The 16,947-nt window shown below is 40.9% G+C and overlaps 1 protein-coding gene across 3 annotated transcripts in view; it reads right to left on the bottom strand.

Moving 5' to 3' along the window:
• LOC121567449 (ubiquitin carboxyl-terminal hydrolase 2-like) overlaps positions 1 to 15,856 on the bottom strand; it is a 40,156-nt gene extending 24,300 nt beyond the window's left edge. For 2 of the 3 annotated variants that reach the window (XM_045220842.1, XM_045220844.1), the window contains exons 1-2: positions 14,206 to 14,289; positions 13,184 to 13,301 (exon numbers count right to left, since the gene is read on the bottom strand). The gene's annotated coding sequence lies outside the window, so the exon portion shown is untranslated. Of the gene's footprint in view, positions 1 to 13,183; positions 13,302 to 14,205; positions 14,290 to 15,371 lie in introns of those variants that run through there. The other variant, XM_045220843.1, reaches the window with a different exon arrangement.
• Positions 15,857 to 16,947: the final 1,091 nt, after the last annotated feature.

The following is a 16,947-nucleotide window of genomic DNA, read 5'->3' as shown; positions in this document are numbered from 1 at the left end:
GGATTGTGTCGAGGCAAAGATCTGGGGAAGGGTACCCAAACATTTCTGCAGCATTGAAGGTCCCCAAGAACACAGTGGCCTCCATCATTCTTAAATGGAAGAAGTTTGGAACCACGAAATACTCTTCCTAGAGCTGGCCACCCGGCCAAACTGAGCAATCGGGTGAGAAGGGCCTTGGTCAGGGAGGTGACCAAGAACCCAATGATCACTCTGACAGAGCTCTAGAGTTCCTCTGTGGAGATGGGAGAACCTTCCAGAAGGACAACCATCTCTGCAGCACTCCAGCAATCAAGCCTTTATGGTAGAGTGGCCAGACGGAAGCCACTCCTCAGTAAAAGGCACATGACCACCCACTTGGAGTTTGCCAAAAGGCACCTAAAGACTCTCAGACCATGAGAAACAAGATTATCTGGTCTGATGAAACCAAGATTGAACTCTTTGGCCTGAATGCCAAGCGTCACACCTGAAGGAAACCTGGCACCATCCCTACAGTGAAGCATGGTGGTGGCAGCATCATGCTGTGGAGATGTTTTTCACCAGCAGGGACTGGGAGACTAGTCAGGATCGAGGCAAAGATTAACAGAGCAAAGTACAGAGAGATCCTTGATGAAAACCTGCTCCAGAGTGCTCAGGACCTCAGACTGGGGTGAAGGTTCACCTTCTAACAGGACAACGACCCTAAGCACACAGCCAAGACAACACAGGAGTGGCTTTGGGACAAGTCTCTGAATGTCCTTGAGTGGCCCAGCCAGAGCCCGGACTTGAACCCGATTGAACATCTCTGGAGAGACCTGAAAATAGCTGTGCAGCAACGCTCCCCTCCAACCTGACAGAGCTTGAGAGGATGGTCCTCTGTAGCTCAATGTGGTCCTCTGTAGCTCAATGTGGTCCTCTGTAGCTCAATTGGTAGAGCATGGCGCTTGTAACGCCAGGGTAGTGGGTTCGATCCCCGGGACCACCCATACGTAAAAATGTATGCACAGATGACTGTAAGTCGCTTTGGATAAAAGCGTCTGCTAAATGGCATATTATTATTATATTATAGGATCTGCAGAGAAGAATGGGAGAAACTCCCCAAATACAGGTGTGCCAAGCTTGTAGCATCATACTCAAGAAGACTTGAGGCTGTAATCGCTGCCAAAGGTGCTTCAACAAAGTACTGAGTAAAGGGTCTGAATACTTACAGTACCAGTCAAAAGTTTGGACACACTTTATTTGTAGTATTTTCTACATTATAAAAATAAAGAAAAACCCTTGAATGAGTAGGTGTGTCCAAACCTTTGACTGGTAGTGTATATACATTTTATATTTCATGGGATGGCGTATCACTGCAGAATGCTGTGGTAGCCATGCTGGTTAAGTGTGCCTTGAATTCTAAATAAATCACAGACGGTGTCACCAGCAAAGCACCCCCACACCATAACACCTCCTCCATGCATTACGGTGGGAAATACACATGCGGAGATCATCCGTTTCACAAAGCCACAGCGGTTGGAACCCAAAATCTCAAATTTGGACTCCAGACCAAAGGACACATTTCCACCGGTCTAATGTCCATTGCTCGTGTTTCTTGGCCCAAGCAAGTCTCTTCTTATTATTGGTGTCCTTTAGTAGTGGTTTCTTTGCAGCAATTCGATCATGAAGGCCTGATTCACACAGTTTCCTCTGAACAGTTGATGTTGAGATGTGTCTGTTACTTGAACTCTGTGAAGCATTTATTTGGGCTGCAATTTCTGAGGCTGGTAACTCTAATGAACTTATGCTCTGCAGTAGAGGTAACTCTGGGTCTTCCATTCCTGTGGCGGTCCTCATGAGAGCCAGTTTCATCATAGCGCTTGATGGTTTTTGCGTCTGCACTTGAAGAAACTTTAAAAGTTATTGAAATATTCCGTATTGACTGACCTTCATGTCTTAAAATAATGATGGACTGTTGTTTCTCTTTGCTTATTTGAGCTGTTCTTGCTATAATACGGACTTGGTCTTTCACCAAATAGGGCTATCTTCTGTATACCCTGCTATCTTCTGTATACTCTGCTAATAACCTGATTTTGCATTGTGATTATGGGGTATTGTGTGTAAAATTGATGAGGAACAAAACCAATTTAATCCATTTTAGAATAAGGCAACAAACGTAACAAAATGTGGAAATAGTAAAGCGGTCTGAATACTTTCTGAAGGCACTGTGTATGTATATGTGTGTATATATATATATATATATATATATATATATATATATATATATATATATTTAGGTCATCTTACAAAATAAATGCTCATAGGAAAACTGTTAAATCAGCGCACGTAATGTACCTTGTTGGCTGAATCTTAGGGGGAAGCTATATTTACCCTGAAATGTGAGCAGATAAGAGACTGGTGTCTGTGAGGGCCGCACTGACGCCAAAGCCCTAACTGGGCCCAATGGCAACCGCACCAAACTGTCCATGCCAGCCTAGTCTACATCACAAAGCTATGCACTAAAAAAACTACATTTATTCAATGTACAATTGTAAGGAAACCAGCTGCAATAGGATTGTGAATTTGCTCAACATTTGGGCATTTTCCTGAACCAACATACAGTGGGGAAAAAAAGTATTTAGTCAGCCACCAATTGTGCAAGTTCTCCCACTTAAAAAGATGAGAGAGGCCTGTAATTTTCATCATAGGTACACGTCAACTATGACAGACAAAATGAGATTTTTTCTCTCCAGAAAATCACATTGTAGGATTTTTTATGAATTTATTTGCAAATTATGGTGGAAAATAAGTATTTGGTCAATAACAAAAGTTTCTCAATACTTTGTTATATACCCTTTGTTGGCAATGACACAGGTCAAACGTTTTCTGTAAGTCTTCACAAGGTTTTCACACACTGTGTTGCTGGTATTTTGGCCCATTCCTCCATGCAGATCTCCTCTAGAGCAGTGATGTTTTGGGGCTGTCGCTGGGCAACACAGACTTTCAACTCCCTCCAAAGATTTTCTATGGGGTTGAGATCTGGAGACTGGCTAGGCCACTCCAGGACCTTGAAATGCTTCTTACGAAGCCACTCCTTCGTTGCCCGGGCGGTGTGTTTGGGATCATTGTCATGCTGAAAGACCCAGCCACGTTTCATCTTCAATGCCCTTGCTGATGGAAGGAGGTTTTCACTCAAAATCTCACGATACATGGCCCCATTCATTCTTTCCTTTACACGGATCAGTCGTCCTGGTCCCTTTGCAGCCCCAAAGCATGATGTTTCCACCCCCCATGCTTCACAGTAGGCATGGTGTTCTTTGGATGCAACTCAGCATTCTTTGTCCTCCAAACACGACGAGTTGAGTTTTTACCAAAAAGTTATATTTTGGTTTCATCTGACCATATGACATTCTCCCAATCCTCTTCTGGATCATCCAAATGCACTCTAGCAAACTTCAGATGGGCCTGGACATGTACTCGCTTAAGCAGGGGGACACGTCTGGCACTGCAGGATTTGAGTCCCTGGCGGCGTAGTGTGTTACTGATGGTAGGCTTTGTTACTTTGGTCCCAGCTCTCTGCAGGTCATTCACTAGGTCCCCCCGTGTGGTTCTGGGATTTTTGCTCACCGTTCTTGTGATCATTTTGACCCCACGGGGTGAGATCTTGCATGGAGCCCCAGATCGAGGAAGATTATCAGTGGTCTTGTATGTCTTCCATTTCCTAATAATTGCTCCCACAGTTGATTTCTTCAAACCAAGCTGCGTACCTATTGCATATTCAGTCTTCCCAGCCTGGTGCAGGTCTACAATTTTGTTTCTGGTGTCCTTTGACAGCTCTTTGGTCTTGGCCATAGTGGAGTTTGGAGTGTGACTGTTTGAGGTTGTGGACAGGTGTCTTTTATACTGATAACAAGTTCAAACAGGTGCCATTAATACAGGTAACGAGTGGAGGACAGAGGAGCCTCTTAAAGAAGAAGTTACATGTCTGTGAGAGCCAGAAATCTTGCTTGTTTGTAGGTGACCAAATACTTATTTTCCACCATAATTTGCAAATAAATTCATTAAAAATCCTACAATGTGATTTTCTGGAGAAAAGAATTCTCCATTTGTCTGTCATAGTTGACGTGTACCTATGATGAAAATTACAGGCCTCTCTCATCTTTTTAAGTGGGAGAACTTGCACAATTGGTGGCTGACTAAATACTTTTTTCCCACACTGTACATTCTGAATTTGAATTGTATGTTCACTCAAGTTTACATTTTAGGTTGAGCAAACATACAATTCAACTTCATAATTTATTCTACCATATTTGCATATTTCCCAGTGTAAAATTAAACTCTTTATGACAATACAATACAAATATCAAAAGGCCTTTCTTTGAGGGCCTACCCACACACTGGTTGAATCAATGCTGTTTCAACTTAAATTGTCAATTTATTGTAATGTGGACAATACATTGGATTTGAAAAAAGTCAACCAGTGTTGTTTATCTCATTTCAACCAGCGCTGTAAACATTGAAATTAGGGTAAAACTTCAACTTAAATACATTGACTTAACCTGATTAACAGGTTATTACATCAATCTAATTTCAGCATAATCATCAGAACTATGTATACGTTCAAATTGCTTTGACAAGTATTTTTCATCCTATATTCAATTGGGTGGTTGAAATTATGTTTAATTTCATATTTGATTTGACCTTTTTTCAATGTTGATAGTAAAATGGTTTGTTTGAATCAACATCATTGTTTCAACGTCATGCTATATCAATCTAAAAAAATAAAAAAATAAAATGTGAAGCCACAGTCCAACTTCTACTGGTATATGAGGGGTAGCATTTCATTGAGAACTAGTCTACCATCCAGATGCCTACCTCTAAGTACCCTGCTTAGCTTTGGGAACAAGCTGTGTTCAGCTGAGCTATCATGTCAACACATTTAGACATTGATCAGCTTCCATACTCATTTACATAGACTACCTAAATAACATGGAATAGTTGAAAGTAACTCCTACAGGACACCCGGAGATTATTATTTTTCCCAACTACAAAAGACTACTCCTTTTTTTTCTCAAAGTAAGAAAAGCTATTTAAGAATTTACTACAGATTTTTTCTAAAAAAATGCACTCAACAATATACAGGGTTCTAAAATCCATGATATAGTGATACGGGATCATTCCCTGTATCATGCTTAATTACACCAACAGAAAATACACTTAGTGACAGAATATGGAGAATGAACAGAGTGCATCTTCAAGACCAGAAATGTATTAAATATGTAAACTAAAAAATAAAGACCTTTACCATTACAAATGTAGACATAGAGGACAGAGAAAAGCCAACACCCGACATGATTTGGGATGCTTTTAAGGCATACATTAGGGGAACGATAATCTCATACTCTGCAAAAGTAGAATCTGAGTTAGAAATCACTATCTTAGAAAAATACCATAAAAAAATAAAACATCTTTACAAGGTAAAGAAGAAAATAACATTTCTGAACTTAAGCAGGATTATGAGGTTTTACTTTTGAAGAGAGCCAACAACTACAGGTTAAACTCAAATAAAGCATACTATTTAACGGTAAATAAACCTGGTAAACACCTCGCAGCCCTCACAAAACGAATACACAATACAAATGTTTTAATTAGAAAAAACAACACTATTAATCCGATTTTTAAAAGCTTCTATGAAAAGCTATATAAATCAGAATAAAATAACAGCTGAACTGATACTGCAGCCTTCTTATACTCGATAACCATGAAGCAAGTAACAGCAGATAAAAAGAATCACAAAAAAATTGAAAATCACCCAAAAATAAATATGGTAAAAGTGTGTTATCAATATCATACATTTGGTATCCTATTTAAAGGGCTAATGGTTACTACTTCTAAACTTCCAATCAACCATGGATGAATGACAGTACCTAGCTACACGTTGAAATTATGGTGTCCTTTGTTGGGCAAATCAGAATGTATTTATTATTATACATTTTTTTTAGGGGGTTGATCAGCTTTAATATTGCAGATATATTGTAGCTTCCATCAATGTAATTGTCTGCATCATTTCCAATCCCCCATATATATATACATTTACATTTAGCAGAGCAATTAGGGTTAAATGCCTTGCTTAAGGGCACATCGACAGATTTTTCACCTAGTCGGCTCGGGGATTAGAACCAGCGACCTTTCGGTTACTGGCACAACGCTCTTACCCACTAAGCTACCTGCCGCCCTATATATACAGTGGGGAAAAAAAGTATTTAGTCAGCCACCAATTGTGCAAGTTCTCCCACTTAAAAAGATGAGAGAGGCCTGTAATTGTCATCATAGGTACACGTCAACTATGACAGACAAATTGAGGAAAAAAATTCCAGAAAATCACATTGTAGGATTTTTTATGAATTTATTTGCAAATTATGCTGGAAAATAAGTATTTGGTCACCTACAAACAAGCAAGATTTCTGGCTCTCACAGACCTGTAACTTCTTCTTTAAGAGGCTCCTCTGTCCTCCACTCGTTACCTGTATTAATGGCACCTGTTTGAACTTGTTATCAGTATAGAAGACAACTGTCCACAACCTCAAACAGTCACACTCCAAACTCCACTATGGCCAAGACCAAAGAGCTGTCAAAGGACACCAGAAACAAAATTGTAGACCTGCACCAGGCTGGGAAGACTGAATCTGCAATAGGTAAGCAGCTTGGTTTGAAGAAATCAACCGTGGGACCAATTATTAGGAAATGGAAGACATACAAGACCACTGATAATCTCCCTCGATCTGGGGCTCCACGCAAGATCTCACCCCGTGGGGTCAAAATGATCACAAGAACGGTGAGCAAAAATCCCAGAACCACACGGGGGGACCTAGTGAATGACCTGCAGAGAGCTGGGACCAAAGTAACAAAGCCTACCATCAGTAACACACTACGCCGCCAGGGACTCAAATCCTGCAGTGACAGACGTGTCCCCCTGCTTAAATCTTTGGAGTGAGTTGAAAGTCCGTGTTGCCCAGCGACAGCCCCAAAACATCACTGCTCTAGAGGAGATCTGCATGGAGGAATGGGCCAAAATACCAGCAACAAATACCAGTGTCTGAAAACCTTGTGAAGACTTACAGAAAACGTTTGACCTGTGTCATTGCCAACAAAGGGTATATAACAAAGTATTGAGAAACTTTTGTTCTTGACCAAATACTTATTTTCCACCATAATTTGCAAATAAATTCATAAAAAATCCTACAATGTGATTTTCTGGATTTTTTTTTCTCATTTTGTCTGTCATAGTTGATGTGTACCTATGATGAAAATTACAGGCCTCTCTCATCTTTTTAAGTGGGAGAACTTGCACAATTGGTGGCTGACTAAATACTTTTTTTCCCCACTGTATTTTGGCCCATTCCTCCATGCAGATCTCCTCTAGAGCAGTGATGTTTTGGGGCTGTCGCTGGGCAACACGGACTTTCAACTCACTCCAAAGATTTAAGCAGGGGGACACGTCTGGCACTGCAGGATTTGAGTCCCTGGCGGCGTAGTCTGTTACTGATGGTAGGCTTTGTTACTTTGGTCCCAGCTCTCTGCAGGTCATTCACTAGGTCCCCCCGTGTGGTTCTGGGATTTTTGCTCACCGTTCTTGTGATCATTTTGACCCCACGGGGTGAGATCTTGCGTGGAGCCCCAGATCGAGGGAGATTATCAGTGGTCTTGTATGTCTTCCATTTCCTAATAATTGCTCCCACAGTTGATTTCTTCAAACCAAGCTGCTTACCTATTGCATATTCAGTCTTCCCAGCCTGGTGCAGGTCTACAATTTTGTTTCTGGTGTCCTTTGACAGCTCTTTGGTCTTGGCCATAGTGGAGTTTGGAGTGTGACTCTTTGAGGTTGTGGACAGGTGTCTTTTATACTGATAACAAGTTCAAACAGGTGCCATTAATACAGGTAACGAGTGGAGGACAGAGGAGCCTCTTAAAGAAGAAGTTACAGGTCTGTGAGAGCCAGAAATCTTGCTTGTTTGTAGGTGACCAAATACTTATTTTCCACCATAATTTGCAAATAAATTCATTAAAAATCTTACAATGTGATTTTCTGGATTTTTTTTTCTCAATTTGTCTGTCATAGTTGATGTGTACATATGATGAAAATTACAGGCCTCTCTCATCTTTTTAAGTGGGAGAACTTGCACAATTGGTGGCTGACTAAATACCTTTTTTCCCCACTGTACCAGCAACAGTGTGTGAAAACCTTGTGAAGACTTACAGAAAACATTTGACCTGTGTCATTGCCAACAAAGGGTATATAACAAAGTATTGAGAAACCTTTGTTATTGACCAAATACTTATTTTCCACCATAATTTGCAAATAAATTCATTAAAAATCCTACAATGTGATTTTCTGGATTTTTTTTTCTCATTTTGTCTGTCATAGTTGACGTGGACCTATGATGAAAATTACAGGCCTCTCATCTTTTTAAGTGGGAGAACTTGCACAATTGGTGGCTGACTAAATACTTTTTCCCCCCACTGTGTATATATATACAGTACCAGTCAAAAGTTTGGACACCTACTCATTCAAGGGTTTTCTTTATTAAGACATCAAAACTATGAAATAACACATATGGAATCATGTAGTTAAATAAATCAAAATATATTTTATATTCTTCAAATAGCCATCCTTTGCCTTGATGACAGCTTTGCACACTCTTGGCCTTCTCTCAACCAGCTTCACCTGGAATGCTTTTCCAACAGTCTTGAAGGAGTTCCCATGTGCTGAGCACTTGTTGGCTGCTTTTCCTTCACTCTGCCGTCCGACTCATCCCAAACCATCTCAATTGGGTTGAGGTCGGGGGAATGTGGAGGCCAGGTCATCGGATGCAGCACACCATCACTCTCCTTCTTGGTAAAATAGCCCTTGTGTGTTGGGTAATTGTCCTGTTGAAAAACAAATTATAGACCCACTAACCCAAACCAGATGGGATGGCGTATCGCTGCAGAATGCTGTGGTAGCCATGCTGGTTAAGTGTGCCTTGAATTCTAAATAAATCACAGACCGTGTCACCAGCAAAGCACCACCACACCATAAGACCTCGTCCTCCATGCTTTACGGTGGGAAATACACATGCGGAGATCATCCGTTCACCCACACCGCGTCTCACAAAGACACGGTGGTTGGATCCAAAAATCTCCAATTTGGACTCCAGACCAAAGGACAACTTTCCACCGGTCTAATGTCCATTGCTCGTGTTTCTTGACCCAAGCAGGTCTCTTCTTCTTATTGGTGTCTTTAAGTAGTGGTTTCTTTGCAGCAATTCGACCATGAAGGCCTGATTCACTCAGTCTCCTCTGAAGAGTTGATGTTGAGATGTGTCTGTGACTTGGAACTCTGTGAAGCATTTATTTGGGCTGCAATTTCTGAGGCTGGTAACTCTAATGAACTTATGCTCTGCAGCAGAGGTAACTCTGGGTCTTTCATTCCTGTGGCGGTCCTCATGAGAGCCAGTTTCATCATAGCGCTTGATGGTTTTTGCAACTGCACTTGAAGAAACTTTAAAAGTTATTGACATTTTCCGTATTGACTGACCTTCATGTCTTAAAGTAATGATGGACTGTCGTTTCTCTTTGCTTATTTGAGTTGTTCTTGCCATAATATGGACTTGGTCTTTTACCAAATAGGACTATCTTCTGTATACCCCCCCTACCTTGTCACAACACAACTGATTGGCTGAAACGCATTAAAAAGGAAAATAATTCCACAAATTAACTTTTAAGAAGGCACACCTGTTAATTGAAATGCATTCCAGGTGACTACCTCATGAAGCTGGTTGAGAGAATGCCAAGAGTGTGCAAAGCTGTCATCAAGGCAAAGAAAGGGTGACTATTTGAAGAATCTCAAATATAAAATATATTTTGATTTGTTTAACACGGTTTTGGTTACTACAAGATTCCATATGTGTTATTTCATAGTTTGATGTCTTCACTATTATTCTACAATGTAAAAAATAGTAAAAATAAAGAAAAACCCTTGAATGAGTAGGTGTGTCCAAACTTTTGACTGGTAGTGTATATACATTTTATACTGGTACTGTACATCTCGTGTACAATGACATGGACTTGACAACAAACAAAACCTTGATTTTTCAGTGATTTGATTGTACGGTAACGAGCAGGAGACGGTTGAGTGTCAGGTACATGTCTATTTCAAAGTGGTGGAAAAGCGATGGTGGTTTATATGTTTTTCATTTGAAAACTTGTGATTGATTTATATATGCAAAGTGGGGTTTCTAGGTTTTTACTCAGAGTTAGGCAGCCATTAATCGTTCCTATAATGCAGACATACACTGTGTGTATAAAACATTAGGAACACCTGCTCTTTCCATTACATAGACTGACCAGGTGAATCCAGGTGAAAGCTATGATCCCTTATTGATGTCACTTGCTAAATCCACTTCAATCAGTGTAGATGCCTTGAGACAATTGAGACATGGTTTGTGTATCTGTGACATTCCGAGGGTGAATGGGCAAGACAAAAGATTTAAGTGGCTTTGAACGGGTTATGGTAGTAGGTGCCAGGTGCACTGGTTTGTGTCAAGAACTGAAACGCTGCTGGGGTTTTCAAACTCAACAGTTTCCCGTGTGTATCATGAATGGTCTACCACCCAAAGGACATCCAACCAACTTGACACAACTGCATCCCTATGGAACGCCTTGTAGAGTCCACTGCAACTCAATATTAGGAAGGTGTTCTTAATGTTTTGTACACTCAGTGTACTGTACAGTGCATTCGGGAAGTATTCAGACCCCTTGACTTATTCCACATTTTGTTACGTTACAGCCTTATTCTGAAATGGATTCAATTGTTTTTTTTCCTCATCAATCTACACACAATACCCCATAATGACAAAGCAAAATCAGCATTAGCTAAATGTGACCCACAAAAAGGGCAGTATGTGTGCGTGATTGATGCTCCAATCTCTGCTGTAAGTGACTTAATTCCTTATTCATTGGCCTAGGAATTAGCTCAATTAGAGATGCTTATTATTTTAAACACCATCAATCCGTGCTCTGTGCCACTGTGTCAAATATTGTTCTGTACTGAATACTCAAACGTTGTCTCCTTTAAAGCGGCAATCAGCAGTAGAAACAATAACAAAGCGTCTTCCCCACCCGTTTCGGCAAAAAGCTGAGAAGTGGGGTTGGAGAAATGTAACCACTCTCCAAATTCATAGACATTGCTATGGATGCAAGGACTGACTATCGATAATATACTAATTATAGTTTTAACCATGTTTTGAGGCTATATACTGTTTGTTTACATTTATTTGTTTACAAACAAGCTTATATTTTGGGTCCTGATGGGGTATGACAGTTTAATTAAGCTCATGAGGCATTTCTAAGTTACAGTGGGGAAAAAAAGTATTTAGTCAGCCACCAATTGTGCAAGTTCTCCCACTTAAAAAGATGAGAGAGGCCTGTAATTTCCATCATAGGTACACGTCAAATATGACAGACAAAATTAGGAAAAAAAATCCAGAAAATCACATTGTAGGATTTTTTATGAATTTATTTGCAAATTATGGTGGAAAAAAAGTATTTGGTCAATAGCAAAAGTTTCTCAATACTTTGTTATATACCCTTTGTTGGCAATGACACAGGTCAAACGTTTTCTGTAAGTCTTCACAAGGTTTTCACACACTGTTGCTGGTATTTTGGCCCATTCCTCCATGCAGATCTCCTCTAGAGCAGTGATGTTTTGGGGCTGTCGCTGGGCAACACGGACTTTCAACTCCCTCCAAAGATTTTCTATGGGGTTGAGATCTGGAGACTGGCTAGGCCACTCCAGGACCTTGAAATGCTTCTTACGAAGCCACTCCTTCGTTGCCTGGGCGGTGTGTTTGGGATCATTGTCATGCTGAAAGATCCAGCCACGTTTCATCTTCAATGCCCTTGCTGATGGAAGGAGGTTTTCACTCAAAATCTCACGATACATGGCCCCATTCATTCTTTCCTTTACACGGATCAGTCGTCCTGGTCCCTTTGCAGCCCCAAAGCATGATGTTTCCACCCCCATGCTTCACAGTAGGCATGGTGTTCTTTGGATGCAACTCAGCATTCTTTGTCCTCCAAACACGACGAGTTGAGTTTTTACCAAAAAGTTATATTTTGGTTTCATCTGACCATATGACATTCTCCCAATCCTCTTCTGGATCATCCAAATGCACTCTAGCAAACTTCAGACGGGCCTGGACATGTACTGGCTTAAGCAGGGGGACACGTCTGTCACTGCAGGATTTGAGTCCCTGGCGGCGTAGTGTGTTACTGATGGTAGGCTTTGTTACTTTGGTCCCAGCTCTCTGCAGGTCATTCACTAGGTCCCCCCCCGTGTGGTTCTGGGATTTTTGCTCACCGTTCTTGTGATCATTTTGACCCCACGGGGTGAGATCTTGCGTGGAGCCCCAGATCGAGGGAGATTATCAGTGGTCTTGTATGTCTTCCATTTCCTAATAATTGGTCCCACGGTTGATTTCTTCAAACCAAGCTGCTTACCTATTGCAGATTCAGTCTTCCCAGCCTGGTGCAGGTCTACAATTTTGTTTCTGGTGTCCTTTGACAGCTCTTTGGTCTTGGCCATAGTGGAGTTTGGAGTGTGACTCTTTGAGGTTGTGGACAGGTGTCTTTTATACTGATAACAAGTTCAAACAGGTGCCATTAATACAGGTAACGAGTGGAGGACAGAGGAGCCTCTTAAAGAAGAAGTTACAGGTCTGTGAGAGCCAGAAATCTTGCTTGTTTGTAGGTGACCAAATACTTATTTTCCACCATAATTTGCAAATAAATTCATTAAAAATCCTACAATGTGATTTTCTGGAAAAAAAATTCTCAATTTGTCTGTCATAGTTGACGTGTACCTATGATGAAAATTACAGGCCTCTCTCATCTTTTTAAGTGGGAGAACTTGCACAATTGGTGGCTGACTAAATACTTTTTTCCCCCACTGTATATTCTTCAAGAATCATTCAGTACATATCATTAATTTATAAGTCCAAAAATGGATGTAGCAACTGCTGATTGCCACTTTAAGCCTCGTGTCTATGTGAGTGTCGGAGCCACTGCATTCTTTGAACATATTTTCAGTACCAATGTACCATCAGTCCTTGAGAAAGTATTACCTGTCATTGTGTTTGTGAGATGCATGCTGATTGCTGACAGTGTGTGCGTGTGTGTTTGTTCCTACCTGCTGTGTATAGAGCGGTGTCTCTCAGTCCCCGCAGGCAGCGACAGAGTGGGGCCCGCTCATCCTAATGTACCTCACAGACCCATTCACAGTCACAGGGACTTCTCACTGATCAGACCTGTGGGGAGACAGAGACACATCATATGAGAGACAGACATCACACAGCCATGTGGACATTACCTGGGCAATGGATTTGCAGTCTAGCTAATGTGGACTTTGTTGGATACCACTGCAATGAGGCTAGCAGATCGATTTTGAGCCATTAGAACATTAATTTTATAACATTATTGATTTGATAATGTCCAATTATCATCTTCAATTTACACAGAATTAAATGTAATTGCATTAAAACAACACTGCTCTATGACTGCTCTATGGGAAGAGCAAAACATCCCATAACAAAACAATCTACCGGTAGCCTAAAGTAGCCTAGGCTACATCTCATGCCTCCTCATCAACTGCATCACTTGAAAGGCACATAAATAGGTCCAAGTGATCATTCACTACAGTCAACAAGTTCTCAGTATTTTAGGTTCAGCTATAAAAAATGCATAATGACTGTAGACTATTCTTCAGTGCTTTTTGTCAAATCCACAAAAATTATCTTCCTTGAAAAGATGGTTTCAGGAAAAAAAGATTTAGCCTGCCTATTTCAAGCCCTGTTTCAGAAATTCTGTACTTGTTGAGTAGCTTACTAATCCAGTACTTGCATCCCAATATGGTCCAAACACACCATACCAACAGACCTGCGTCCCCACAACCCTGGCACAGCCAGAGTTCAATGAATAGGCCTAGCACAGCCGACAGACAATTGCCAATGAATAAATAGGTCTCAAGATGATTTTCTAAGAAATGTTATCCCTTGTCTCTTCAACAAAACAAAAGATGGATAAGCAAAATAAACAAACTGTAGGCCTAGGCTACAAACAGCCAACACCACACACACAATGATTGACAGGTAAAATAACAGAAAGGTACCCTTGTAAAAGGGAAACAAAGTGTAAATTGGTGAAGAGGCTCACCGGTGGCGTATCAAGCGGACAGGCAGGGTAGGGTGCTGCATAGGAAGGAGGCTGTGGCCCCAGAGTGAGAGAAGCCAGGGAGGGATTGTATGAGCACAGCAATCCAGAATGCCACAGATCAGGTTACAGAGACGGTAAATATAGCAGTTGCCTATGACCTCCACCGGTCACTCAACACTCAGTGGCATTCCAATTTGCTCTTACAGGATTAGCATTAAGGTTTTTTATAGGCCACGAATAGGCCACGCTGTGTAGGCCAGCAGCAACCACTGGGATGTTCTCTCTCTGTTATCTAATTGTAAACCTACAAGGAATGGAAGTCAGTGAAATGTCCCCATAAGTTTCATCCAAAAGTGGAAACAGACTAATTGAAATATTGTTTATCAACAACTAACCATGGCTAGTTTTGTATTAAACATATAAATTAGATTTAGATTATAATGGGTGTATAACACCATTTGGATACAAACAGGCAGCTATAGTCATAACTTGTGTTAGGACTGTTTTAAGAATGGGGGTAGTTCTCCTGCAATATTACATTGTCTGGTTTGAAATGCATATCACATAATGGATAGTTGAGTGATGAAAACTGAAACCCTGAGCTGAGTGCCAGGGCGTGGGTGTACCGGGGCGAGGAAGCAGTAACGTTACAGCTAAGTAACGTTAGCTACTGTCAGCGCCAAATTCAATGATAGTTAGCCTCTATGATAACGACCTAAAAAGTCAGCTAGAAGTTTTTTTGACTTCTATCGCAATTCATAAATTATATCGATTCACGGGTGATGAATTTGCAGAGTGTATGGACTAACAGTCAGTACACCAGGAGCTAGCAGCTTCCCGAGTTTATATACTGCAGCAGTTGGCTAGAACCACGTACCACTCCCAGTTCCAGGGCAAGCAAGTTGGCTAGCTAGGCTAGCTAACTTGTTATCAGAGTACGCGCGCGGACGAGTCAGAGCGCGGGCGTGTATTTTTATAAAAGGGGGCGGAGGGTTTTATAGCTAAGCATCTGAATATGACTCAAGACCACCAGTTTTAGCTTAGCTGCATTCATACTAACAGATTAAAGCATACACATTTTATATAAACTATCAGAGTGGCAATAAATCAACTGTTCAAGGTTTGCCTGCAGCCACTGGCAAGTGGCCACTGCATTCTTCACTCACCCCCAGTCCGAGATCATCCCGTCTGTTGTCAGTCCGGCAGGCAGAGCGTCCCCAAAGTGGCTTCTAGCTGGCTTATCGGCGTCGTTAGACCACAGTTTTGAATATCGGTATACTGAACCGATAATATTTGACAGATAAAATAGCTATCTACTTTTCGCTATCACTGCCTTTGTATTTCAATAGTTTTTAGCTGACCAAGTAACAGACCGTTCTCTTTAACTGTGACGTTAGTTCAGTAAATAGCTGTAGTGGATTGGTTTATTCCTGTCCGCGAACGTAAAACCAGAGGACCGCCTCCCTCATGATCACCTTGGTGACGGACGTAAACAGCACATAGAGAAAAAGACCCCCACACTGATTCAGGTCCACACACTCACGTTCACATCTGATCTGACATTGCTCACACAACTGCTTGCAAACAATTTTCTCTTTATCACGACTCCCCTTGCGTCCGTGGGGTTGTAGACTTGGACTCCCTTTACTTGCCTTTCCTTGATTGCTGTTTGTGGCCAAGACCACACACGGCTGGGAAAAAGAATCACGTTAAAACTCGACAATCCAGAAGAGGGCAGTGTTGCGTCATAATGAGCGCCTGTTACGTCACAACAATGACGTTCTACTATCCCTCTGGTCAAATAACCACAGAAATGTTAATGGTTAAGGATAAGGATAGTGGTTATGACATTTCAAAATGTTAGATTTGGAATTCAGTAATACCACATAATACACACACACCACCATTAAATATTTAACAAATGTTTAATGCAAGGTTCAATGAGATAAATGAAAAGGTGCATTTGTGTCCCTTGGTTTCACAGCTACCAAAGCTGATAAGAATAATGTAGTTATTTGCAGTGTAGTTACTCACACTGCAGCGACCGATTTGTCTTTTTTTGGAATTCAGCAGGGGGACACAGATAATTCACATAATACAAATCATAAATCTAAAATCATGTGTCATTGAATGTTTTATCACCTGCCCTGCCTCATGAAAAGAAAGGTTTAGAAGCCAACATAATCTTTAACATTATCATAGCAGCACCTCTATAAGTCCCATGCCCTCAAAAGATATGCCACATTTATTTGGATTTACATTGTTGTATTGTATTGGAGCTGAAATGGGGCCATTTTTTTGTAACTTCCCCTAACGCAATGGAAGGTAAGACAACTGGGACTGGCAACAATACCACAGACAACTTCATAATAAGCCATCCCTACAAAGAAATAGGCTGATAGCAATGACTGCATAGACAGCATCAGTCTTCAACATCTCACAATCAAAGTAATAGTAGAATAATTGAATGCTACACTGTAGAAAGAAGACTACTATTTATTCTTGTATGTATCTTTCTCTACACAGGTGACTAATATGGAGTTCAGAGGAATTACATCAGTCTGCTCATCTGCCATTTCAATTGCATTCAATCATATAAACTCATACAGCCATCATTGAATGATACATGTTCCATACTTATATTTATGCCACACAGATATACCTTTTCTAAACATTTGCATGTACTGTACTAAGCACATTGGGACAGCATTGTTACATCCAGGAGGCAGACAATCAGAAAAC

The sequence above is a fragment of the Coregonus clupeaformis genome, chromosome 6 (genome assembly GCF_020615455.1).
Source record: "Coregonus clupeaformis isolate EN_2021a chromosome 6, ASM2061545v1, whole genome shotgun sequence".
Taxonomy (NCBI): Eukaryota; Metazoa; Chordata; class Actinopteri; order Salmoniformes; family Salmonidae; genus Coregonus; species Coregonus clupeaformis.
This window is presented reverse-complemented; position numbering and strand designations above follow the sequence as displayed.